Genomic DNA, 26,647 nt, shown 5'->3' with positions numbered 1-26,647 from the left:
AGTAGAGAAATAACTCCCCTTCAAATATTACGTAGGACACAGCCCCCATGCCAAGATAAATTAGCAAAACGTAGTGTACAATGGTTCAAAAGTACTGAAGACAAATACATAAGACCATAGCCGCCCACAGGCAGCTTCTCCAGAAGCGTGCAGCAATTGCTAATGACACACATACATAGCACTTACACATGAAAGAAGCTGAAAAAGCGCCTGGCTACAGTTGAACTGTGGCGCATGATGGAAAAGTAAGTGGTAAGGCGTCAGCAGATGCTGAACCAGCACGACCAGAGGGAAGAGGGGTCTCACCCTTCTGCACATCAGGGAGTGTAATATTTGATGACACAGATGGTAAGCAAGGAATGCATTCCATGAGAGAACTGAAAGCAGCAGCAAGGACAGATACAGGGATCATTTCAGCAGACACCACAAGCACCAACCCAAGCACTGTCACCACTACAGGTACAGACACAACACATGACAGCACCACTACTCCAGGACTTACAAGCATCACAACCCAGGGCACTGCACAGCAGTCAGCACCCATACAGAACACTGACACAATAGCACAGTACATGACAGGGAGGGGTCATCTTGGTGGGGAACAACCCTTTCAAAGGAAATGGATTGACATTAAACTCTTATTAGGACAGCCCCAGACAAACTAGATGTGTCTCACTCTGCCACACACACTCACACACACTGAATCAAGCAGAGGATAATTGCATAGGGGTGGTGATAGGTAACAAAACATTTTCCTTTCTGGTGACAGTGGGGCGTCTAGGCCATCCATTAGGGAAGGGACATTTCTGACATCATGAGCAGACTGGATATGACAATTTTATTGACAGACAAAGCCATAACTTGTTCAACACCAGGCATAAACATGCTGAAAGTAAGGAAGATTGTTTAAGCATAGTGGGGGTGCACAGTACAAAAGGGGGTGCGTAAAGATTGTGCATTGAAAGAGAGTAAATTCAGCTACATTCTGAGCGCACATATTTCAGCAAAGAGACTGGGCTCATACATATACAAATAAAACAGAGCAATTCAATGAGAAACACATGGAGGAAAAAGGCGCACTTAAGGGGGGAGGCATGCATTTCATTGACGGTTAAATAACTATCGATGAGACTGATGGGGTCAAGAGGTTAGGAAATGCTGTAGTGAGACTGAGGGAAGGCAGGACAAGTGAGAAGGTTAGGGGCACATGATTGCCAACTAATTATTAAAAACACACAGGAAAATGAGTTGCTCTCACACTGGCACTAGAACACAGTGCGGAAAACTGAAGGAGAGACACATTGCCCTGAGAAGAGTGAGGAACATGGTGATGTGAGTGGGGTACAACAATACACAAGAGACACACATCATGGAATTGCGGGGAGCTGCACCCAGGGAATAGAGAACTTTGGGTAAGGGGTGGATGATCCATGTTCCCAATAGACACCCTATGATGACAAAATAACACAGTGCAAGTAGTAATGCCACTAGCACTTTTGAACACAGCACTGGCACAAATGCATTAGCCAACACACATAGGGGAAGAGGTCATTGCTGCACAAATTGGAGAATAATGTTGGTATTACAATGTGGGAGTAGATCATGGGGGGAGAAATATATTGTTTAACTGCAACAGCAATGAAAGTAGTGGAGTAATACAATACTAGATTTAAATGAGTAATTAACAAAGTGGACATGGGGTGGGATACAGAGCATGGGAGTAAATTGTGATGGTTAGCATTGATAGAGAACAAAAATAAAAAGAAAAAAGAGATAAAAAGAGGGGCGGTAGCGAATACTTGGTAGCAAATTTCATTAGTACCAGCTTAAAGTGCCTGCAGTTCACTGCGGGGCACGCCCTGAGAAGTTGTGAGAGGAGCCATAGAAGAAAGATTTAAAAAGCCTGCGATTCTCTTAACTCTTAATTTAGACACACAGCAACCATATATGACAAATGTACCACCCTGATGTTTCCCTGTCAGCACCTAATGCCCCAGGACAAAGGCGCTGTCAAGGGCGCACACTGATCCCAGGCGCAGGAGTGGATTTTACTAACTACCCCCACACTGGTCTTGATACCTGCAAGTCGAAGCTTACGCAGGCATTCGCGACCAGGGCAGGGAAAGAGGGTTAGGGTCTTGTTGATTGGATGGGTTGGGGGAATTAGGAAAACCGGAAGAAGGGTTAGGAAGAGGTTATGGGCAGGTAGGGGGAAATTGGGTGAGGTTCAACTGCTGCACACCTTCGTCACACGCCAAGTGGTAGTTCCTGCATTGCCTGCAGGCTGGCCAATCTACAGTGGAACTCTCTAGGAAACCTTACACTATGTTTATACAATCACATAGACATAAGCTTAAGCTAACTTTACGCTGTACATTTTGACAGTGGACAGCCACTGACACAGGTAGTCATGCATACAACACTTAGCTTTGGTTCATTGTCCTGTTCGACTGCACAGTCCTTGGTAAGCTGTCAGTTTGTGCTGTGTCTCAGAAGTTGAGCAGGGCTGGTTTTGTTTTTCCGCTACAAAGAAAGAATATTTTGTTATTCTTTGTCACACACTCACACGGTCATTCATTCCATGCTGCATTCATGCTTTCTTTTCTGGGTCAAAAACGTGGCTTCCCACGAACTATGTTGTTCCCAATACCTGTCTTCTAACAAGTCGTTACTAATGATGCCAGCGCAAACTTCGCCGCGCCTGGCTGGTGGCATTAAACACTTTCTGTTTTCCGTAATGCCAACGTTACGTTCCTCAAGTATGCATCACATGCACAGCTAAACGTGTTTTCCTCCCAGGTCTAAGACCCTCCGGAACGGAGGGCTTCTGAAACAACTTGTTACCAATTCCCAGCACTGTTAATTATCTAATATGCCGGCGCAGGGGTGAGCGATATGGGCTGGGGCACTGTGCCCCCTGCGCTTCCCCTACTGCCTCTGCGTGGCTTCCTTGGGCCTCTGCATTGCGCATCCCCACTCCCCTTGCAATGCTTCCCAGACTTATCTGAATGTTGGCGAGGGGCTGGATTCTCAATCTGGTTGGGCGGGGCCCCTCGAATGTGTTTTTCGGCAGAGCTCTTTCCCTCACGTCCTTCTCCTTGGGGATCTCGAGCACAAGCCCCGTGCTGAGAGATTCGCGCATGCGCGATGATGCGTGCCACGCCCAGCCTGGCTTCTGATTGATCGCCCATGCACAAGGCATGCTGGGCAATGTGGTCCCGGTGTGCTTGCAGCCTACAGGAAGGACAAAGCAGTCTCCTGTAGGGCAGAACCTTTCCTCTGCTTAATTTTACTGTGTGCTTTCTATAAACACATGGTCCATAGCACAGGGCACATACATGTTTAACTGCTTTAGGTCCTATTACATGCCTTATCTGTGTTCCCTTGGGTCTGCCCCTGACATCCGCGCACTATAAATAGCTTAAAGTAAAGTACAGTAAATACAAAGACTCAAAGGCCCATTTGTACACCACCACCTAAATTACGTGTATATGATCCAAGTTTGTAATGAGTATCTTCACCTAAATTAAGTGCAGATGATCCAGATGTGTTAAAGATACAGCTACAAGACAGTGGTTGTCTACCCATTTTCCAGGTACATTTTGAATTGTGCAACAAGTTACGGTCAGACCGCCATTGAACGCCACCAGGTGGTGACAGGATGGTGCATAAATGTACCCTTGGCTCCTCCCACTAGGACACTGAATAGTGTAAGAGTAGTGCAGAGAGGTTAGGTCAAGAAATTAAAGATTATGTCAATTCTCAGGTCTCAAGCGCTTCTTTTTCATTTCTCGCCAGATACAAAGGACCCAGGGCAGGCCTGAAGACAATGGACAACTAAATTCCAATGGCTAGGGACTAGAGTGGGACATTTTTCCCTCCTGACAGACTTTGTTAGATGTGTAAGCCATCAAGCCCTACAAAGCGATGGCCACCCTGGCAACGAGGGAACAACGATTAACAGGGCCAATGCAACAGATTTTCATTAACTGCAAGACAGCACGAACACTCTTGAGTTAGGGAAACATGGCCATCCTATGGTCCAATGCACACAAGCAGCTAGAATAGGGGCCAACACCCCAGTGTGCATAGCATGCTGAAATCGGCTTCAAATGATATTTTGTGAACCCGACAGCTGTAACACTGTTTTGTTCTTTCTCTTTTTCTCGCACATGCAGGTTGTTGCGTATGTATGCTGTTAGAATTGTGTAGGAAATTTCCTTAATGTTATCTCCCATTAATCACTGTGAGGCCTACTCATTCACCCATTCTGAAGCCTTTCCCACTCAATTTGCCAACTCTGTCAGAAAACTCAGACCCCTTAGAACACGTTACCCTGAAGTACATTTCCTCGCTTCCATTGAATACAAAGCCCAAACTTTTCCCCAACTTGAATACAGTGCATATACTGTCCGGCCCACATTGAGAAACCCTCAACAAGAAATGTCCGGGGGGAGGTTTTATTTTTGCCCTTAGCGATTGTTTAGTTCGCGGAGCTTGAGGTTACTAACAAGTACTAACGTATTAAAGCCTTTCTTACGATTTTCAGGCGGGCAACTTTATCATCTCATCAGCTGCAAGGACCCAGCAGCGTAAGTGGTTCTGGGCAAGCCAATAAGGACTTTTATCCTCATGATGGGACTGTTAATGATGAACAGAATAATGGGGTGTGGTTATTTACAAATAATATGTAATAGTGAGAATTATCACTGTACCCCCTACTAACATTCTCTAACCCAAACAGGAAGACTTACGGTGCCAGAGGGTGAGGAAAAGACTGCTGCCAAAGTGAGGAGAGGTAAGCGCAGAGTAACTGCAGACACAAAGGGAGTAAATCACACACACATCACACACATAGCAATAGTAACCAGCAACATGCACACATGTACAAAATTGGTAGGGAGACCACTGGGGAGAGCTGTCCTGACTACTCTTTAATCACCTATGCCTTGAGTGCCTTGAGAGAATTGAATGCAACAGAAATACCTACAGCAAAGCATGATGCCCATGTATTTCAAAGTGTTCCAAACGTGAAGAAGATTACAAGGGTAGACAGCAACATTGACATTGATGTAAAAAATAAATAAAAAAAGAGGCAATCCCCTATGAAAGAAGAATACATCAAGACACTACCCATGATGAACAACTACTGGCAGCTCATTCAAGAACAACTGTATGTAGCAAGTGGCCAGAGAGAGAAGAAAAAACAAGCAAATGCACCAGTGAGCAAGCTGCAAGGAAAAAAACGGAAAAAAAGAAGAAAAAAATAAAAAGAGAAAAATATGATGAGTGCCTAACAGAGTGGGACAAAAGTGCGAAGATGGTGACTTGGGTGGAGAATGAAGAAGGACGCTGAAGGCACCAGCCTTACGTTACCAGCACAACAGTGAAAAGAAGTGGACAAACATGCTGGATGCAAGAAGGTTGAGACAAGTAGGGAGATGAGAGCAGGAACATCAGTGCTTATGGACTACTATTGAGCATATGCATCTAAAGCTCAAGAGAAACTACCACCGAATTGGGGAGGCGACTGTTCGTTGGTGCACATCAGCATGCCCTTGTTGGTGATGCCCAAGGAAGATGTGAAGCATGACACATTCCCCAAGATGGAAAACAACAGAAGGAAATAGAGGTGACTGAACAAAGCACCAAAAGCCCATACAACGGAAGAAGAGAAACAGACAGAGGAGTGAAAAGAGGGGGGAACTACTTCTTGAGCGAGACAGAAGCAACATTGGATGAAGCACCAGCACACAAAAGACTGTTCAGCAGAAAACACATGTGAACAGAGAAAGACAAGAACTGGCTTGCGTTTCCATGGTCATGGATGCCATCATGACTGGCTGGTCGATTGAATGTGATAACTGAAGCACTAGTACCGAGTGCAGCATCATTGTGCAAGATCAAGATCCATTGCAAGATGCAAAAGAACAGCAGAAGAAGAGATCGGAATGCAAATAAAGGACATGGTGAAAGGAAGAGCCGGACTAAGGGAGAAGATAGTGGTGTGCGACATGGTTCCAGCAGTAATAAAGGTGGACACTCCCTGTGATCCAAGGAAGTATGAAGGGAAGTGAGTGTGGTGGAACGCAGAAGGAGAACACTCCAACATGTACTGTTCATTGACAATCATGTGAACAATTATGGACACTAGAAAGAATTGACAAAGGTATGCCGACCAGAAGAAGGTGAATGTTGCTTGGTGGTGTGGTCGACAAGTCAACCAGAGGGGGGACTGAAGAGGGAAAATCGAGATGACACTCCTGCCACCTCACCCCAGGCACATCAACAGACAGAACAGCAGGAAGAATAAGGAGCGCACTCATCATTTGCACCAGGATCCAGTACGCCCATGGGTGACAAATATGCTGAAAGACACTCACTTCACCAACATTGCAAACTACATGCTACATTAGCCTCAATGCAGCAATACCAGAATCTACAACACACAATAATTCCTGTTTAAAGGCTTGCAGATGTTTATATGAATTAACCTAATCTAATGGCACAGTGTAAAGCCATGTTTCAGGAAAATTACAGCCAAAGTACACTTGTCTCACTGAACACCAGCCACAGTGGGGATTCGTGGTGACTTCAGCAATGCGGCTCGCAAACCCAGCAGCAGCCCAAGGTCTTACAGTAAGATAAGATTCCTTTCCTTGAATGACAGTGAACTCTGGCAGACAAGCATTTTGAATTATTCACAAATACGAGTAAGTCAGAGCAGAACATCCAGGGCCTAGTATTTTTTCTCTGGGAACGAAAGACTTTTTTGCAAGACCCACACATCATTTGAAACATAATTGCAAAATAATGGCTCAGCTCTGGCCAATGAACGCTGAGTGCCCAGGGGCGAAAAGCCTGTTCAAGCTAAAACTAATGGGAACAAATTCACAATGCAACAATTTTAGAATTAGGTAATGGGGTGGCACAGTTAAACCAGCCCACTGACACCAAAGTCCAGAGGTCCAATGATCAGGAATCCTATAAGGGCACTATAGGTTACCTATCACCTTAGCAGCCAATTTCAGGATGACATAGGTTTCTGGGAGCTGGTCCAATTCTGTGATTTCAGCCTGCAGTGTGTTACAAAGCTGGCTTGAAAGCCAGCCCCGGGGGAGTCAGTGCCTGGATTTCCGCTGTGCACGAAGCCCTCTGTGTGTTTTTTTGCTGCCCAGAAATAAACATAGTTTGGAACATGTTGCTGCTTGCTTGGAGCTCTACTGCATTTTTTGGCCAAAATGGGAGGGGTTTGGGCCTCCCATAGGTGGGACCCCCAGAAGCCCTGGTTCGGGTCCAACTTCTCCCCAACACTATACAAGGCTGTAGTACCTTTTTCAGTTCATTTTTCTATTTTCTGTTAGTCAACTATGCTTATGAGCTTTATTTACATCACATCCCAGAAAATCCGTAGGACTCTAATTGCCTTTTGATTTGGGTCTTCATGTAACGCTTCCCACCATAGATCCGAGTCCAGGGCACATGAAGGAGCTAAAGTCTTATGCAAAAGGTTTGTTCTTTCTGTTTCCAGTTCCTTGCAAAACATTATTAAATGTCGCAAAGATTCTTCTTTTTGGTTGCATAGACGGCATATGTAATCGCTTGTCAAGCCATATTTCATTAGATTTCGCTTGGTTCTCAATACATTGAGTCTAAAACGTAGGATCAAGTCCCCATGGTTTGGGGTTGCACATTTCCTTAGATATTTTGGTAAATTTCCTGGTGTATTGGTCAATTTGGTTGACAATGTATGGGACTACGTTACAGAGCGAGCAGTTTCTGATTGAGACCAGTCCGCAGACATGAGCAACATTTTAGTTTGAGTTGAGTAATTTTGCAAGCTATCTGAGCTCACACTCAGATTTTCCAAAACGTCCATGCATTTCTTTCTCCACATCATTAATGGCCAGAAATGTGATTTCTCATTTTCTGTCTTCATGATTTCGTATTGAGGCAGACAGACAGACAGCTCTACTTTACTATAGATGGATAGTGCTTTCCAAGTAACATGAGCATGCATTGAGCATAGGCCCAGTGCATGGCGGATCACTCCTATAGGAACTCTGTTTGGCAGCCTTATGATTTTCCGCCAAAATCTGCCATCTGCCATCAAGTCTGTCTGATGTTTCCCATGGAATTCTAAAACCCGTGTCACCAGCATATGTTATTGATGGCACTACCTTTAGGTTGTAAAAATCCACAAGTGGTTGGATCGAATTTCCGTGTTTTTGGTGTTGGATAGGTTTTGACTAGACTCTGTTGTATACTGAAACCCTTTTTGAAAGCAAAAAGGGGTTTTGGTACTTGTTGATCTGATATATTAACCAGGTGCCAATAATTCTTAATACGTTGCTTGATCTTTTTGCCTATACGAGAAAATGAAGCCACATAGATCAATATGTTTTCTGGTTGGGTTCTCTTTGTAGAGTGCAACATTGCCTCCCAATTGCTGTATCAGGATCACCTATTAAACTGATAGCTCTCTTTGGAAAACTGCATGCTTTTAGTTTTTCTTTTAAAATGCAGGCATATTTGTCACAGTCTTATTTAGATGAACAATTACATCTACTGGATTCCTTTAGTGGTGAGATACTGCATAGAAGGAGGCACAACTACTAGAAAAGAAGGAAGAAGGTCCTGGTTTATCTGCAGACAAGATCATTCTTTCAGAAGAAGGTTGGAATGGTGCTGAAAGGGAGGAAAGAACCATGGGCAGCCATTTCTCTCTATTTCTCCATTCAGGTGATGATGTTGATGATGATGCCAGAGACCTCCACACCCTTTATGGGCACGTGCAGGCTATGCTAAATGGAAGATGCAAGAATCTCTGATTCAGTCTACTAATGATTAGGATAATGGTGATGCTGTAAGCCCTGAAAGTCGAAATGTGACCGAGTAGCAACAGAAGCACACCCGACAGCAGAGTGTCAATGCCTTGTGTTTTGGCCCAAAAGATAAAATGAAGGCAGAGTAAGTCATGGAGTCCACATATGACTGGCATTGCTCTGGCAGTACACTGTCACAGTCTCTAGAACAATCCAGCCTCAAGACTACCAAGTATTCAAAGACCAAAGTATCAAGGAACCCATTCCTTTAGAATGGGAAGCTAGCCACACTTTTGGTAGTTCATCTCCTGCCATATTGTTGATGGACACTGAATGATTCAGGATTGTGTCGAAGTAATTTGTCCCAAATATCATGTACCCATGCACACATATTTCTCAACAGTTGCAGTGCCTGATCTTCAAAGATCACTTTTAGCAACAAATGGGAATGTACTGTTAGAGGTCCCCTGCACAACTTTCATCCGTCAATACACATGTGGACCAGTGGACAGGCAACAGACCATTTCTGCATCAAGGCACATTGGGCGTCTTTTAACCAACTGCGCACCTGCCACTCAACACCCACTACTCAGCTGACGTTTAGCAAAAAGCTTAGTCAAATAACTCTTTTGATATGCTGGCCAATGAGAAGGGACACATAGCAGAAAGCGTCCTCGCACTGTTCAAAGCAAAGGTTTGAGAATGGCTTAAACCAAACTGTTTGACTGTTTGTATTGTCAGTATGCATCATGTGTGCATTGTGAATGGGAACTGTTACTGTGTACATTGCTTTGAGCATTGCTCGAACGTCATAGCACAGGACTTCCTGAAAAAGAGACACATTGTCAGCATAGAGACCCTATGTCACCCAATGTGTGGCCATTTCAGCCATTCTGGCAAAGCCTGAAAGACAATGAGAAGATTGCAAACTGCAAATGACCTTCACTAGCAGAGCGTCATACAGAGAGTTTCCACCCAATGGGGTTCAACCTTTTATGGGCTCGATGCCTCCAGGAACACCATAAACCTATCAACGAGTATTTGAGGCAACACAGTGGTGAAACAGGTACATACATGTTTTCAACTCCTAGGCACTGAGGTCTCATCAAAAGACTTGTCTGGTTTCTAGCACCATTTGAATGATTCTATGTCCTTGTGTTGCACGTTTGAAATTGCTTCTAAAAAGGCACAGATCTATTTTCATCAGTTGATATCGCTCCCCAAACTTAACATTCTCTTGTGCCCCTCTGCCCTGCCAACCCCGCCATGCCTAATCCTCCTCGTCCACCAGTCACCCCACTTTTCTGAACCCTCATTCTTGGGCTACCAACCTCCTGGTGCCCCGCCTGCCCCTCCCACAACCCCAATCCTCTTATTCCTTCTTGCTCGACCTTCTCACTCTTCCTGCTCCATCTTATTCTGCCTAGGTGGGTTTCTAAGGGCAGTATTTTCAGTGCATCCTCTTCTATGGAAATTTCAGGGAAAGCGGTCTAGAGACTCCACACACATTTAATATGCTACACAAGATATCAGCAATGAAAACACACCCATCTGTGAAGAGATGTCTCTGGTTCATTTGCTCAAAGATGAATTGAGACTATGGAGCAGGACATTGGGGAAGAAGAGGAAATTGAAGCTCTGGGTCTCGCCTACAGGATAAACATGTGCATCGTAAAATATGCCAGGACCTACTTAGACCACTTTGAACCTGTACACAATTTTAAACCCATACTACAGATTTTGATTGTCCGCTTTCTTTTTGCCCAGATGGTGATATGGCGAGGTACAAGGCATGGATCCTGGACTGAATTGCCTGACATAAGAGGGAGAGATGTCACTTGCAACTTCCCAGGTAAGCAACTGGAGAAATATCTCTTCTTCCACCTCCAAACAGAGCAATCCCCCTGGCACCACCTCCATCACCACCTCCAGAATCCCAGAACAGTGGAAAGCACTAGTCTCTCCAATGTCTCCTCATCTGTTTTTACCTTGTTATGTTATGTCATGTTAGGAGTTTTCGTACCAAGGTACAGCGCAACCGACACCAAAGGCAACCTAGCGCTAATACTGAGGCACTTATAAGGAGAAAGACAGGGCTCAGAAGAGCAGAGTTTTAAGAGCCCTTCTAAACTGCAAATGAGCAGTAATAGAATGAAGAGCAATAGGTAGGGCATTCCACAGCATAACAGATTTGACAGAAAATGAGCAGCCGGCAATTTGGAGCACGGCAAAACCTGGGGACGGCACGAAGGAAGCAGTCCCTAGAATGCAGTACAAGGCCAGGAACATTGGGTTGAAACTTGAACTGTAAATACTCAAGGCTAACTGCATGAAAAGCTCTATGCATCAGACAAAGAGACTTGAAATGTACACATTTAGCCACTGAGAGCCAGTGCAGAGCACTGAGAACTGGGGAAATATGCTGACGATAGGAAGAACCCTTGGCGAGGTGGGCAGCTGAATTCTGAGAATTTGAAGGTGGCGAAGTAGATAAGCAGGCTGGGCCAAATAAAGAGAGTTATGATAATCCATCCAACAAAGGACCAGAGCAGAGACAATCAGTGGCCGTAGGTGAGGGGGAATAAACTGCAGAACCTTTCTGAGTATCGTCAGCTGAAAATGATCAGCTTGACATACTGAGCTGATCTGGGAAGGCATAGAGATGGAAGCAGACATCTTTATACTAAGATTCTTAACTACAGAAACAGCAACAGGAAAGGAACCAAAAGAGGGAGGCCAAAATGACGGAGTCCAGAGGGACATGACAGCAGTAGAGCCAACAACCATAACCTCAGATTTATCCCAATTCAATTTAAGCCGATTCTCGCTCATCCAGCATCCCACAGCTGACAGACATTATCACGGCTGAGTGGCATGGGCCAGATGAGAAAGGTCCAGCCGAACGAGGATCCGAGTACGAGTAACGAGTAACATCTGAACCCGTGGGAGCGGATAAGAGCAACAAGAGGCTGGATCTAAATATTGAAGAGGGTAGGAGTTAAGGCAGAGCCCTGGGGGAAACCCACACACAGGCAGAAATGGAAGAAAGAAAAAGCTGAAGTGAGAGAAGCTGCGAACGGTCAGAAAGAAAGGAACAAAACCATAAAATAACAGAGCCAGATATCCCAGCAGCTTTCAAACGACTGATCAGGATGGAGTGATCGATAGTAGCAAACGTGGCAGAAAGATCCAGCAGGATCAATGGCGCCACTTCACCCTGATCTGCAACGAGTACCAAATCATCAAGCACTGAGACCATAACAGTCTTGGTACCACGTCCAAGCCTAAAACCAGACTGGAACGCATCAAACAGGGACGTAGCTGCACAAAACTGCACAATCCACGGAGAGACCAGGGATTCCAACAACTTCATAAGAAACGGCAGGAGTGAATTAGGGCGAAAATTAGCAAGAACCAAGGGATCCAAGGAAGGTTTTTTAAGAGAGGACTCACTGTGGCACATTTAAGTGCATAGGAAATGGTCCCAGTTGAACAGGAATAGTTAACCGCAGCCGTGATATGGGACACAATCAAAGGCAAAATGGCTTTCACACTACTCAGAGGAACGGCATCCGTAAGGGACGCTGACTTCATTCTCTCAACCGCTGAAGTAATATCCACGGCCATAAACAGCAGAAAAGAGTCCCATAAAACACCAGCTCATAGCAAAGACCCAGAGAACAGAGCAGTGGATAAATCTGACGTTGCCGCAACAGGATTGCGAGTAGCAGAGATATGTTCCTGAATACTGACTATTCTCTTAACAAAGAAATCAGCCAGAGAATCACATCAATTCAAGCCAGATGTGTGTTATTCCACCCCTAGAAATTATAGAGGTTACATATAGACCTTTCACGGTTTAGTAAATGCTTGATTCAAGCCTGCCAATACAGAGATAGACCTTGAGCACACACATCACACAGCTCAATAACAAGAGGAGGCCAAATAACTACCTGTGGTTGAGTGTATGTCTTCCTACAACCTTCAGCTGGCCCTCTACAAGGGCTTGCACACACACTGCATCTTCTACACAATGAAATACTGGATCATGTGTCTCCATATTTAATATTAAATGCACATTGCACTTTACCCCAAGGTAATTATTGTACATAAGTACTCACCTAACAAATAAAAAATATCAGCCTTTAAGCTATTGAAGAAAAAAACAAACATATCCCACTACTACAGACCATTACCCCACTTGACTTGTGGTCTACGTCAATCATACATCCTGCCACCTCTCACCTTGCCACTGTGACACTGGCCTAGTGTCTCGAGTGAGGTGAATAACATAACATGGCACAGGCTTTGTAGATGTGGGGTGGCAGCACAATTTTATTACAAAACATAAATTAAAACTCTTACTACACAGCAGCAAAAAAAAAAGCTACAATGAAAAAATAATGTAACACCGTTCAGTCACAAATAAATATAACCACTAAGTAATACGTAAACAAAAGGGATAGCATGGACCAAGGGAAATGGAAATTATAAAAGACCACCACTACCGAAGGACATCACAAAATATCCAATCATGGCATTTACATGGTCAAGCCAGTTTTTGAATTTCCAGGAATGCCCCATTTATTCTATTTCAAAGTCCCTGAAATCTGTGGACATGTAGCCATTGGGTTTAGAGGTGGGTTAGTACTGGTGCCACTTGGGCGAGGTTCACTGCAAGCTGCTGTTTTTAAGGTATAGTTCACACATCCATGCACATTTCTTTGCAGTGACTTCCCTGCACTGCACTGCTGAAAGTTCTCGGCAGCCACTCCTGATTTCCATCTAAGAAAAGTAAACGGGTGTATATAATATTTAGAATATAGTATACTTTATTTTAATGTTTACAGTTAGTTTAAAGTTTAGAGTTAGTTTAAAATGTATAAAGTTTAGAAGCTAGAGTGTTCAGAGTTTAGAGTGTTTAGAGTTTAGACATCCAATTGGATGGGGAAGCGCCTGCGTGGGTCCGCCCACGCGTTCGTTAATTAAGAAGAAGAAGAAGGAGTTTAGACAGAGATTAGAGTTAGAGCTTAGTGTTAGAGTTTAAAGTTAGAGATTAGAGTTAGAAGTAAACATTTAGATTTAGTGTTTAGAGTTATTGTTTAGTTTTTAGAGTTAGAATTCACAGTTAGGGTTAAGCATTTGAATTTAATTTATAGAGGTTTTTATTAATACAAATGAAAGGTTTAGAGGTAGAGATATATTTTTAGAGTTTAAAGTTACAGTTTAGTTTAAAAAAAATAAGTACACAATTAGATGACACAAATATTTCTAAATAAACCTGCTTTTTCTACTCACCGCCTTCCGTTCCTGTCTCCAGCCTGGTGTGACAAATTGGAACCTGCCCTGCGGGAGTTCAAGGATGAGCAGAGGCTAAATCACCTACGCAGCCATTACACACAAGAGCCAACACAATAATAAATGTAAAACAGGCACAGTTAAGAGAAATACTTCCTTTGCCTTTTGTGGCTATACTCTCAAGAGGGTTTAGAGGAGTAGACACATTCTTCTGCAGGAAACCCTGCCCCCTTCCTCCCATATGTTGGAGACATGAGACCGGGCCATGTTTGACACCAGCTGTTGTGCCAATACTGCAGAGTGTGTTCGAAAGAAGATACCCATTGAGACAACCCTACCAAATGTATCCCTGAAGTGATGAAAACTTAAGGGAGGAACTTCCTGAAGGTACATGAGAAAGAGCAAGGAAAAGAAGGTAGTGATGTCACAAAAAGTATGGACGACGTCCCAAGATACTGACTGAAAAAGATGTATAGATTCTAAAGAAACTAACGACGAAGTAAAGAATCAAGTGAACTTTTAAAATATGAAAAGGAAGATTTCACGTGCACAAAGTGCTGTAGAAAATCAACTGTTCAATAAATGTACAGATGCTGAAATGCAAGGTAGACCAAGACATCATAGAAGCTGGCTATATGTAGTGAATAGAACGCAGGCGAAGCCGTCATTATATAGAAGCTTGACATCGGTATCATGAATTTAGTAAGCCAGGACCCATGAAGCGGGAAGGGAAAACTGTGTTGCAGCAAGAATAAGCAGAATTGTGGCGCTGCAAGATGAGGCTGTCTGGCCTGAAGTCAAGAGTGAAGCAGCCACAATCAGCTATTTATTCTGGAAATGAGCGTATGTGCAAAGGATGAATCATCCCTTGTTAAGGTGCAAAGAAAGAACACGAAGAGTGCCAAGTTTAATTCATTTTGAGCATTTAGAACCTGCAAAATGGACCAAATCATGATCTCCTATATCGTGAGCCAAGGATGAAAATAGAGTGCAAACTTGGACTCCCAGAGCACGATAGTGAGTGCTCTTCCTCCCATGTATTCTAAAGACAAGGATGCTTTGCAGGGCCAAGTTCAAAGACAATCTTAATGACAGAAGGCATGGGCGATGAGAAATGCTGGGCTAATTGGGTGCGGAGGTAGTGTCATGCCCCACCTCCTTGCACCTGGGTCTAGGCTTGCAGGCTGCTAAGTGAACCGAATGCCAACCAATTGTTTTAGTCCATTTAACAAAGGCCATTTAGTTTGAAGACCAATGAGGAACTGAGTGTCTAATATTTCTGAAAATTACATGTTTTAGAGGTAGGCATATGTTGTTCACCTGATAGTGGACAGCCAATCACAATCCTAGTCCCTATAGGAAAGTATACTTAGATGTTCCCCTTAGCCAATGCTGATCCTTGATAGGTTTTTCATTATTGCCAAGTAGTATGACGTCACTTCTGACGTATTTTGAATATAAAGTCTATGGGGGACATTCCGAGGTTTGAGGTAAGGGATAAGCGATGCCGGTAAAGGATTACCGGCATCGCTTACCGCTCCGGGCTATTCTGACCTGCCAAACCGCTATTAGCGGCAGCGTAAATAACGGTGCCTCTAATAGCGGCATGGGCGCGGGCATGCGGCCCATCATACCAGCAATAGTGGCAACTGCCACAGGTGCACACCATCAGCACAGGTAGTGGCAATGGAGTCTGGGCCTGAACAAAAGGAGCACAACCACACACCACACCTCTTTCCATACCAAGACACCATGATCAATCCAATAGTAGCATCAACACTTCAGCTGGAGGACATGCATGCATTGCAACACCAGCAACAACACCAACACCAACTGCAGGCACCACAGAGGAGACGCAGCAGGGGAAGGAGGGTGAGAAAGGCCCAGCATGCCCCACCAGTGCAGCCAGCGTAGTCACGCATGCAGCCCCCAATCCCAAACATCAGAGCCAGTCCCTCCAACCCAACCCCAGCGCACAACCACACCCTGTACCGCCTGGGCCGGGACACCATCAACACCATCGTGGACATGATACACGATTGTCAGCCTCATTGAAATACGCACCGCCATCCCACCTCTACTGAAGGTAGTGTCGGTGCTCCACTACCTTCCCACAGCCATCTACCAGCACACAGTGGGGCACATGCATGGCATATCACCACCCTTATTCAGTCGCATCCTGAAGCAAGTGCTGGATGCCCTCCTCAAGCACACAACTGAAAACATATCCCTACCATGGACTCCCCAGGAGATTCTTGAAACAAAAGGTGGCCTCCATGCTATGGAGGTGGTTTACCGCTATCGCAACCAATACCACTCCAAACAGGTGCAGATGGAAGACGACACAAGCAAGATCATCACACATTGTTGTGCCCGATATCCCGGATCAACCACAGGAATGCTGCATGTCACCATGTCAAAAATCAGCACAGAAGGCCTAACATTGCAGAGTCTACTGCCAACGCTCCCCATCAGGAAATCCTACAGAACACAACACATCGCCAAATTGACACAAATGCAGCTGTATGCGTACACAATGCATGAGCTACAAGACGGCAGAGCACACTGTGTATCATCTTGAAGATGCAACCCACACCATTATTCCATGGCACAGGACACATTGAGGGCCTAAAAATGGCGTGCATACAACCAGGGACATGTGCATGTGACCAACGATAATCTGCCGGCATGTGTGACTAGTACAGCTGTCCATCATCAATCGACTGACATATAGCTTGTTATGCCTCCCATGCAGGTGACAGTGTCTATCCCTTGATGGCTCATCACCCCTGTCTGAAACACACAGAACAGGCATGAGTAGGACTAAAATCGATCCCACACATATACCCGTGTGGTCATTGAGGAGACCTTTGGCCTGTTGAAGGCATGGTTTCGCTGCCTTAGCCCGTCAGGTGGGGCACTCCTCTACAGGCATGAGAAGGTGGCCAAGATCATCATGGCATGTGTCATGCTGCACAACATGTGTATCCGAAGCAATGTGCCCCTTCCCTCTGACATTGCACTGCAACCACCTGGTGATGATGAAGGGGATGAAGAAGAAGTAGCTGCACATCATTGCGGTGCCAATGCACAGGAGGGATGTGCTGTGAGTCAGTCATTGATTGCACAATATTACTGACACACATGGCTGCAGAGGGTGACATGATATTTTGCCACTGGGTGTGTGGGTACATGCACACTATGCATTGTATATGAATAAATGACACATGCACAATGATGAATATCCACTCAGGTCTTGCTTTTGACACAACGGGTGTATTAAATTTAACAAAGAAAATCCTCCACCAACCTCACCCCCCTCCGCCTCCACCCACAACTCCCCACACTCCCTCGCCCCCTCCCACTCCCCCACAACCCCCCCACATACCCTCACCCACCTCCCCCACAACTCCCCCACATGCCCTCCCCTCCTCCCCCCACAACTCACCCACACACCCTCACCCCCTCTCCCTCCTCCCACAACTCCCCCACACACCCTCGTCCACAGCCTGGGGTGCTGTGGCTGCCACCTCCCCAGCCAAACCTGACTCCTCCAAGTGTGGTGCCTTGGCTGATTCCTCTGGCTGGGCAATGGGTGTTGGCGCTTCTGCCTCTACGGCCTTTGGCAGCACCGGTGCACTTGCAACCTGGGTGTCTTGACTGGTGGTGCACGGCGGCCCCTGAGTTGGCACTTCGAGGTGGAAGGGCAGTTGGTGTCATTCCGGGACCTCTACCGGGATGTGGTCTCTGCGGGGGTTGAGTCCTGTCCATCGCTGACATGGTCAGAGCCTGTGGGGGTCCAAGAGAGGGACGGCATGAGTGTTGTTTTGATAGGCATCATACATAAATTTGGACAATTGATCAACCACACAATCAAGGGTAATAGGCATTTGGGTTTGGATGATCACGTTGTTTGATACATGGGGGGGTTATGCAGGCATACTTCGGGGTCACTCATGTTGCCCAAAACCTATGCTATGTGACATGCATATTTGTTGGGGCTTGCATGCTGTGTGACTTATGGCATTTACATTTTGTGTGGTATGTGTCAGGTACGGCATTGCCTTGCTGCAGGCATCTGCATGTGTCAGTGATGCGTCCGGATACTTTGCTGGGATTGAGTGAATGTTGGGCCATGGCTTGCCTCTTTCGACTGACACATTGGTTGACTTACATCAGACTCTGCATTACAGTGTTTTCTTAGGACACTCACCTCCATCGGCCGATGTAGTGGCGCCACACTCCATGTCGCCGACACCTTCTATCCCCCCATGCCAATCATGATGGCGCAGATGTCCTCCCATGGGGTCAGCTTGATGGGGGAGGTGTTCAGAGAGAGTATGTTCCTTATTCTGAGCCGCAAGTCGTCCCAGCGCTTACGGCAGTCTTTTGTGGTGTGTGGGGCGTTTCCAACTGCACTCACTTTCTGGGCCTCCCTCTTCTTGCTGTTGGTGAACACAATCCCAGCATGTTCCTGCAGTGTCCCGGCTAGCATCTCCAACTCATCCTCGTTGAAGCGCTCCTTGCGCAAGCGGGCAGCTCCCTTCTTAAGTGCCTTGGGCATTGTGGTGTTTTGGATGAAGGTTTTCAAACAAAGAACAGAGTCCCACAGGTCCTGGCTGCTGAGGCTGCAAATGGATTGTGTTTTTAAAGATGGCCACTGTGCTCCTTCCCGTTCCTGTGCGATGGCGCTACTTCCGGTTCTGCTTATTTACGGTGACCGCTATTAGCGGTCACCGTTAATGCCACATTGGTTCATGCCGGTAGTGCTATCTGCACTATGCATGATGCCGCAAAGGGCATTTTTCGTGCCTTTAATGGCATGGCGGTAATCCCCTTACCGGCATGGCGCAAAGCTTGTGCCCGCGAAGTCGTAATAGCCCTCTATTAGCGGGCTGTTGACTACACGGACACGCTATTTGCGCCATGGCGGTAAGGGTGTTACTTACCTTCAACCTCGGAATGACCCCCTATGTTTTGTAAAAAGATCACCGAGAGACTGAGCGTATGTTCATTGATGTTCGTTGTAAACTCCCTGTTTTAGATAATTGTTAATAAAACAGTAATTCTTCCATCTTCCTGAGTTGGTTTAGTTATTTGGACTCAGAATGATTCTGTGGGATCCCATCCATTACATATGCACGTTCCTAAAGGGCCCTAAGCTTACATGGTAGCAGTGCGGATGGTTTAATGTTCCAAACTAGTTCTACTCCAGAGTTTCGGATGATCGGGCATCCTCCGCCATTAGCTGGAAGAACATATGGTTTCCTATGGAGAGCCGCCAAATAGAAATAAACTTGCAAGAAAAACTGAGATGGTGGGCAGGTCCTCCTCTGAAGAAATCCCTGCTCGGTTTTCACAAGTGCTCTGCAGATGGAAGGTGAAGTGGTCGGATTGAAGGAGGAGTCGATACCGAAGGCCTCATGGCGATTAACGAATGGTAAGTAGACTAAGGGGAATGGCATTATGAAGAGACAGGATTGTGATAATATAACAGGAAATATTGTGAAGATAATCCAATGAGAGTAGAAATAGAAAAAAACGCACAGGTCAGGACCGTGTAAGATCATGCCTCAAACCCTGTATAGGGTAAAGTAAAAGCGAGAGAAGAGTACCCCATATTTATGAATGAGAAATAAATAAGTTGGAAGGTGATCATGGTGTTTTATAATGTGTAATGTCTGACTAGCCTAAATGCTGTTTTTTGAATAAAGTATTGAGGAGTTATAAAATTGTGAAGAGTTGGAAAAGTAACAGTGATTAAAAATAAATGTAGCAAAACGATTGGCGCCAATCAAAAAAATAGATAGGTAATTGAAATAAGAGGATTGAACAGCAATTGATGGTGCTTTCTGATATTTGTTGTTTTAAACATTAAAAGTGGTGATTTAAGTCAGGATAAAAGGTTTATTTAACGATCTGGTAAGTATTGACAGACATGTCAGACTTGTCATTATGGGGGACACTCATCTCATGCACCTATGCAAGACACTGCCAAAACATGCACCCAAGCTCAAACAGTACAGTGCAGAATGGGTTTATGCCATGATCACAAGTTGGATCATTGCCAAGAATGGTATTGCAACACATGACCACATACTTGCATGCCGCATACCCAGGGAAGAAATTAGAGAAAAGTTTGGCAATTTTAGAACTTTGGAAGATGTACCAAGAGGAAAGAGAAGAGCCACCACCTGAGGAGTGGATGCTTAATCAGAATAAGGGGGAAGATGTTGAGCCCTCAGCTCCCCTTACCATGCCTGAAGTAAAGAGTGTTGCTACGCAAGATATAGGAGTGTATCCTATAAAGGAATTAAGAGCAGCAACAGAGTATAGTAACCCGATATATGAACCCCCCACTTACATTAGTGACGATAGCCCAGAAGAGAATAAAAGAAAGGAAGATATTTATAAATTCATACATCACAAGGAAGAAAGAAGCAAGCGGTCAAATTTGTTGACAGATATAGACAGAGAAATCAAGAGATGGAAAGGAGAAAAAGAAAAGGTGGACCAGTTAGCACTCGTACAAAATGAATGGATGGGAGAACAGATATTACTCAACATAGAGGCGAAAAGTATTGAAGACGTTAAGCAAAGAGAAGATAAAGATGAACAACAGAGGAAGGATGAGGGATGAGAGAGGAGATTAAATGAAGATGAGCAAAGAAGGAAAAGTAGGGAGTAGCTAGAACAGATATATCAGGAGGAGCAAGAGAAAGACAAAAAACAGGCAGAAGAACAAAGAAAGTACGACAATAGACAAAGAGCGATAGAAGAAAAAGAGAAGAGGAGGAAACATGACGAGTGAGGGATAAATGATTACAGAGACAAAGGGAAGAAGAGGAAAGGAGGGAAGGCATAAGGAGGGAAGAACGAAGGCAGGAGGAAGAACGAGTTAGAAGAAATGCAAGAAAGCAAAGGGAAATAGATGAAGAAATAGAGAGAAAAAGAAGGCAGTGAGGTTCTGGTACCAGTCTTATTCATAAGGAACAACTCAGCCCGAGCCCAGAAATACGATGGGATAGAGTGCAAAGGATTCTTTCAATAAATGAAGTAACGCCAGCAGTATCTAGAATAGTGCTAGACGAAGACAGAGATGATGCAGAAAGCATTGGATAAAGGATCGATAAGGTCTATCAGCAATTAAGACAAGATAGCGAGTATGGCGCTTGAGGGAACGATGATCGATCCACAGTATCTCAATCACTAAGGCAGGGAGGAAACCTGTTTAGTGATGAACGACGTGCATTGGGCCTCGTTCCGACCCAGGCGGTAAGGGGTTTACGGCAGCGTAAACAGCGCCGACCCTTACCACCTGATTCCGAGGTCCCTTAGCGCCATGGAGGATTTAACACCTGCTTTTAGCAGGTGTTAAAATCCATGGCGCTAAGGGACCTTGTTGTTAATTACGCCACCGTAATTTACGGTGGCGTAATTAACGCCTTCCCCACTCCCATTATGCCCTATGGGGCAAAAATGGGAATGGGGAAGGGTAAATGGGGATTGGGGACTTACCGCCCCGCCAACCTCGGAATGGGGCGGTAAGTCCGCCAACCACCATGGCGTAAACATAGTTTACGCCATGGTGGTAAATGTACGACCCAGGCGGTAACTTACCGCCTGGGTCGGAATGAGGCCCATTGTCTTTGAGCAGATTGAACCTAAACAAAGGTGAGGCAGATATTAGTCATACTAGTTGGGGCCTAGACATTAAGAACAAGGAAACAGAGCTCGGTCTTGGAGGAAAATGAGGGAGCGTGTGCACCCCTGGATGAAGCCCGCAAATAAATAAGGAGGTGAGATGGTCGGATCTGGAACTTCCTAAAGAAACAACGCCAGATCCCGTATCGTACCCCAAGTTTTCCCAAAGACGATCATGTACTGAGAAGGGAGAGTCCCCACCATATGTAAGCAGGTTAAGGTCATTGCTTGCTAACAACAAGACAAACAGGGACGATTCTCCCTGCCATGGATAGACTAATAGTGGGATCCGATTTTGGGATGGGGTTCACGCAGTCCCCCTCATTAGAGAAGGGGGAACAAGACTGCAATATATTCCATGGCCACAAATTGACAAGGATCATTTAAAATGTAAGCTCCCTAGTTTAACTTCAGGGGCTGTGAAATGGACATACGAATTAGAGAAAATGGCAGGAGGAAATACTCTGGCGATAGGGGATATAAAAGGTGTCCTAGCAGCCATTCTTGGAGAGAGGACAGAGGGCTGATGATAAAACACAGTGCACGATGGAGCGCCATTTAATAGGCAGATGTTTGGAGGGCTCTCAGAGTACAGTATCCTGACACATGGGATATGGGTGCAATTATGACCCACAAAATGAAAAGAAGATGAAGACCCTATTGCTTAAATTCAGGATATTCAGGAGAAATGGCACCTTGAAATTCATGAGCTGTGGAAAAAGACAGTGGCATTATTTAACCATATTTTATGTCAGGGGTTGCCTGAACCAGTACAGAGGCAGATGAAAAAACAACTAGCGATGGAAGCGAAGCCATTGGCTGAGATACAGTGGACAATAGTACACCATTGTCGGTTACTACAAGAGAAAAACAAGAAGAAAGATGAAAATTGAACAATTGAGGAAGCTAAGTTAGTTCAGAAAAAGTTGTCAAGATTTGCCATAGAAGAGGCGGTATTGACAAGCGGAGAAGGAATGGGAATTCAGGAAGCAATGGGTGCATCGCAGGCAAATAATCTGTGCAGTATGAACCAAGGTGGTATGGGTTTACGCCACGAGGCAGAGGTATGGGTTAATGGGGAAGAGGAGGTAGATTTCAGAATAACCAAGGTGGTTTAACAACACACAGAACAATAACCAAAGTGCTCATGGTGGATGTGGATATAACCAAGAAGGGTATACCAGAAGGGCTTCCCCAGTATGTTGGAACTGTTGGGTGACAAGACATATATCGTGCATATGTGAGAGCTGAGGGAGTGTACAAAATGTCCAGTTTTCCAGAGAGGGGACAGTTTATCCTCTGCCATACAGCACACAGACCAGAGAGGGCTTTGCCCAAGATCACACACCTTATCAGACACTAGCACCGTAAGTACAGCATTTACCACAGTAGGGACAAGCAAAAATGCATCCACCACAGGGCAGTCGCAACAAGCCCCTCTGCAGACACAGCAGTATGTGAATACAGGACAAGTATTGACCCCTAGAATAGGAGGTGTCACTGTAGTAGGAGAACATCTTTTCACAGGGACGGGGATAAGCTTGCACCTGCAATAGGACAGCTCACAGGGTGACTTGATGTGTTCAGTACTGTCTGTGACACCAAACCCCCAATAGGAACCAAGGGTCAATGTGACGATAGGAGGCAAATCGTTATCTTTTCTTGTAGACCCATGAGCAACTCGTTCATGAATACGAGAGGGAAGATATCCAATGTCAGTTATTGCCATGAATGCTCAAGGGTTCTCTGGAGCTACAAGCTGAGTTCCTTTTACTGATAAATTACCGGTCTCCATAGGAGAATGTGACATGTCTGTTCCTTTGTTATGTTCATGACAGAAACCAGGTAACATTTTAGGAAGAGATTTAATGATGAAACCTAACATGACGATTTTATTTACTGATCAAGGAATAGTGTGCTCCGCTCCAGGAATACACTATTTAAACGTGGGAGAGTTTATACTGGCATTCACAGGGTAAGTGGCTCTGCGAGGCATTCCTGTAGATCCAGAGATTTTTCTATATGGAGTAAGCATTTTGCTGACATAGCTACCTGGACTGGTAGGAAAGATTGTGAGGTTACCTGACAAGTTTTTATTTAGACCACAAATACCTATGAATGAGGAAAGTGGACAGACTATTCCTATACAGTCGGAAGCAGCTATAGTATGCAGAGAAATGGCAATGCTCGATGTGATAGACTATGAGGGTAGACCATGGAGAACAGTGATAGCACTTGAGGCGGGGTGCAGACTGACTGACATAACCAATGATGATATGTTCATGGAGGACCGAAGCAATGACAAAGTGTTGTTGTTTATGACTATTACATTCAAGATAAGGATAGTAAAAAGGAAAGTCCCACAAAGAATGGCAATAATGCAGCAACAACCAGCATTTTTTCAGGAGGATCTTGAAAAGGTGCTGAGTGCCCTATGGACCACATGCCCCTATGAGGTAGTTTATTGAAGGGGGTAGTGGAGGTCAAAATAAAGCTTAAGCCAGGAGCATTATTACCCCAAGCAAAAAAGTACTCAATTTCTCGAGAAGCTGATGAAGGTATATTTCAGACTATTTCAGCAATGACGAATCAGGGGATTCTGGTGCCGTCTTAGTCATCGTGCAATAGTGCAGTGTACCCGATTAAAAAATCTAACGGAGGGTTGTGGAGATTTATCCAGGATTTGAGACCTCTTAACCAGATTGTAGATGCAGAGTTTCCTTTACTTTCTAATCCTGCAACAATATTGTGCACTATCCCAGTAGAAGCTCAATACTTTACAGTGATCAATTTGTAAAATGCATTTTTCTCGATCCCATTGGACAAAGACTCACAAGACTTGACTTACTTTATTTTTCACCAAAAGAGACTAAAACATATTTGTTTGCCTCAAGAGTACTGTGAGTCTCCATCGATCTTTACCAGAGCGCTACAGATGGATCTAGGCAATATCGTTTTTAAGAGTGTGGTGATACAGTACATAGATGCACTATTGGTTTGCAGTAAAACAGAGGATGAGTGTAGGCAGGACTCTATCCAACTGATCACTATTTTAGCAGACAAGGGATATAAGGTTGACAAGGAGAAATTACAGTATTGTCAAGAAGAGGTGTTATACATAGTACAGTTAATTTTGCATGAAGGAAAAAAAGTGACACCTGAGAGAGCTGAGGCCATCATGAAAACACCAAAACCAAACACAGTGTGACAGTTTCTGGGTTTGTGCAATTACATAAGAGCCTGGGTGTTTGATGACAGCATGCACACAAGGCCACTTCTGCAAGCATTAAAGAAAGCTCAAGTTGGTAAAACAAAACTAGAATGGACCGAAGAAATGGAGGAAGGATTTGAGGAGTTGAAAAGAGCAATTTGTACAGCCCCAGTTTTGGGGATTCTCAATTATGGGGAAGAATTTTATTTGTTTTCACATACAAATGGGACAGTCATGACAGCAGTACTTACACAAAGGACCACATTGGGGTATAAACCTTTGGCATATTGCAGTGGGACTTTAGACCCAGTTTTGAGAGGACACTTCCCTTGCAAACAATCTTTGGCAGCTGCCGCGTTTGCAATTGAGAATTCCACAAGTATTGTCATGGGATGTTCTATGACCCTTTAAATGGAGCATGCCCAATTTGCCATTCTAGAGAAACCCAAGGGCACATTGACATCCCAAATAGCTTCAGTTTATGAGGTAATTATTTCTAAACCAATGATTACAATTGTAAGATGTAAAATAGTGAACACAGCCACCTTTGTACCTAAGCCAGTAGAAGAAGGTGATCATGTGCATGACTGTGCCAGTTATGTTGAAGTTTATGATCATATAATCTGTGTGAAAGAGAATACTTTGGTGGCAGGGGAGATTCTTTTCATTGATGGTTCTTCGTAAATTGATCAGACTAGTGGGAAAAGGCATTCAGGCGCTGCAGTAGTAAGACACAGATTAAATTGAGAATCTGAGGTAGTGGCGAGTGCAAGACTACAGTCTCAATTTTCAGTACAAGAAGCGGAATTATTAGCGCTTATTTTTGTACTTGAGAAACATGAAGGACAGGAAGTTATGGTGTACAGTGACTCCGCCTATGTGATGTAAACCATACACGCAGGGTTGTCACGTTGGAAAAGGAGGGGCTATCTCCATGCAGACGGTTCTCCAGTGCAAAATGCACCCTTATTAGATAGGCTTATTAAGGCACAACAACTCCCAGTAGCCATAGCAGTCGTAAAATGCGCAGTGCATACTACACAAACAGACTTTGGGTCTCATTCCGAGATGGGCGGTAAGGGATAATCCCTTACCACCCAATTCCGAGGTCCCTTAGCAGGAACCACAAGGGACGTGTGGTCGGACCACACGTCCTTTAGGGGTCCCGTTAAGGGACCACGGAGCAAATAACATGCCCGCTATTAGCGGGCCCATTATTTGCACCTTCCCCATTCCCATTGAGCCCTATGAGGGCTCAAATGGGAATGGGGAATGGCTTTTGAAATGGGGACTTACCGGGTCCGCCTAGGGTGGAATGTCCCGGTAAGTCCCCACTCCACCAGATCAGACCCGGACACAATTTTGGAGGCAGCCATGGCGCTAATAGCACCATGGCTACCTCCAAAGTCACAATGAGGCCCTTTATCTTTTGCAGTAAAGTAGCAGCAGAGATAGAAGCCAAAAGGGCTGCAAATTCTCCAGAAAAATAGAATTTTCATACTGAGGATATTAAAGAGAACCCGATTACAACCCTGTTAGTACAGGATTGGTTTAATACACTGTCGATAACACAATTAATAGAGATTCAGGGAAAAGCAAGAACTCTGCA

This window comes from Ambystoma mexicanum, chromosome 12 (assembly GCF_040938575.1).
Source record: "Ambystoma mexicanum isolate Mex_15411 chromosome 12, UKY_AmexF1_1, whole genome shotgun sequence".
Taxonomy (NCBI): Eukaryota; Metazoa; Chordata; class Amphibia; order Caudata; family Ambystomatidae; genus Ambystoma; species Ambystoma mexicanum.
The sequence above is the reverse complement of the archived record's forward strand: the minus strand, read 5'-3'. Positions refer to the sequence as shown.